Genomic DNA, 2,526 nt, shown 5'->3' with positions numbered 1-2,526 from the left:
GGACTATCCTTGTTACCTATACACAATTAATACAATATTTATCATATGCATGTGTCCACCTTGATGACCTTAGCAAAATCATAGATGTTTGTTATCCTGAATTCCTTGTTACCTATTTGGATATGCACTTGGGTAGTTTTTGCTAGTGCTTGATTATTAACCCATGATCTTGTAACTTGAATATTTGAATATACAATAAACAATAAAATAAGCTTTCTAGCAACTTGAATATAAAGGATGGAAAGAACTCTGGCTTTTGCTAGATTGATCTTGACCCTCCATAAGGACTTATCCCTTGGCAAAAGCTGGGACAACTCGTACAACCATGAGGGCTATATGGCTCTGGCTTTAGTCAAGTATGAGTAAGCTTTTCTAGCTTGTTAGAGGTTACCCGAAAGGGCGGAGGGGCTGAACCGTTTTGGGTATAGTGCGAGCCCCTGTCCTTATGTGTATAGGCTGCGCGTCATTGTGCCATTTGGAAGGGGGGTATCTATATCTGCGCGCAAAGGAAACCTTGCGGCCCTAACATGTTAAACGAACCTTTGAAAGACTTCATAGTGAACCCTGCCGACCTTCCTTGGTAGTGGGTTAAGAGGCTGATCACCTCGGGCGAAAGGGTAAATCACGACTCATGGATAAAGATGTACAACCTCTGCAGAGTGTTAAATCTGGTATACTAGCCGTGCCCACGGATACGGGCGGCCCAGAAAACTGACGGAATAGATGGACACTGATGAACGTGAATAATGATAATAAATGATGGTTTATTATGTTGTTTATATGTGTTATTCTTAATTCTTGTATACATTGATTATGTGGTTATGGGATTTATTATGCTACCTTGATATTTGCTATCCAATGATTAAACATGCTATCAACTATTAAAAGCTAAATGCAGTCAAACCAGTGTCAGCTAATTGAGCCTCATGAACCCCTGGTTGTACTTGTTGAGTACGATATGTGCTCACTCTTGCAATTTCCCAACACCTCAGGATATAATAATAAAGATGACTGGAATGAGGATTACCGCTATGAGTACTAGGCTTGGGGTCAACCAGTCAATGTTGTCCCTGTGTGGAGCATCCGTCGAGAGCGTTGTTTACATCTTGCTACCATTTTTGTATGAGACTATGTGATTTATTATTGTTCCGCTATGTAATAAACACTGCAATGGTACATTTGAGATTTGTCTACTTATGTATGCGACTATTCCTGGGGCACATATGAGTCTTTTATGCATCCTATTTTGTTCTTAAAATATGGGTGTGACAAAGAGATCATCCCGCCAATAATATTCTTGGAAGTCTACGAAAGGGGGTGTTGACTCGATCCCATTTAGCAAGTTTTTGTCAACATTTTTCTTTGTTTCTTCTATTGAACCAGATAAGATAGAGAAGGCATAGGCTGATGAGGATTGGGTCTTGGCTATGCAAGAAGAGCTCAACAACATTTAGAGAAATCAAGTATCGACTCTTGTTGAGAGACCCAATACAAATGTCATTGGCACCAAGTGGGTTTTTCGCAACAAGCAAGATGAAAATGGTGTGGTGACAAGGAAAAAGGTAAGATTGGTGGCTCAAGGATACACACAAGTTGAAGGATTGGACTTTGAAGAAACATTTGCACCGGTGGTAAGGCTTGAAGCTATACAGATGTTTTTGGCCTTTGCTGCCCATCATGACTTCAAGCTACTTCAAAGGGATATCAAAAGTGCATTTCTTAATGGTCCCATACAAGAATTGGTGTATGTTGAGCAGACACCGAGTTTTGAAGATCCCAAGTTTCCAAATCATGTCTACAAACTCCAAAAGGCGCTCTATGGGCTTAAATAAGCACCAAGAGCATGGTATGAATGCCTTAAGGATTTTCTACTTAAGAAAGGCTTTGAAATAGGCAAAGCTGATTCGACCCTTTTTCACTCGCAAAGTTGGTAATGATATATTTGTGTGCCAAATATATGTCGATGACATAATATATGGTAGTACTAACCAAAGCTTTTGTGAGGAGTTTAGTAGGATCATGACAGAGATGTTTGAGATGTCCATGATGGGTGAGCTAAAGTTCTTCATCGAATTTCAAATCAAGCAATTGAAGGGACTTCCATTAGTCAAACCAAGTACACTGTTGACATGCTAAAGAAGTTTGACACGGATAAAGCAAAGCCAATCAACACTCCCATGCCAACAAATGGACATCTTGATCTTCATGAGAAAGGGAAGGCTGTTGACGTCAGGGTATATCATTCCATGATAGGCTCCCTACTTTATTTGTGTGCATCTAGGCCCGATATAATGCTTAGTGTGTGCATGTGTGCTAGATTTCATGCTAACTCGAAAGAGTGTCACTTAGTGGCTGTTAAGAGAATCTTGAGATATTTAGTACACACTCCTAACCTTGGCATGTGGTATCCTAAGGGATCCAAGTTCAATCTACTTGGCTATTTGGATTTCGATTATGCCGGTTGCAAGGTAGATAGAAAAAGCACTTCGGGGACATGTCAATTCCTTAGGTGATCCCTTGTGTCTT

This window comes from Sorghum bicolor, chromosome 4 (genome assembly GCF_000003195.3).
Source record: "Sorghum bicolor cultivar BTx623 chromosome 4, Sorghum_bicolor_NCBIv3, whole genome shotgun sequence".
Classification (NCBI taxonomy): domain Eukaryota; kingdom Viridiplantae; phylum Streptophyta; class Magnoliopsida; order Poales; family Poaceae; genus Sorghum; species Sorghum bicolor.
This window is presented reverse-complemented; position numbering follows the sequence as displayed.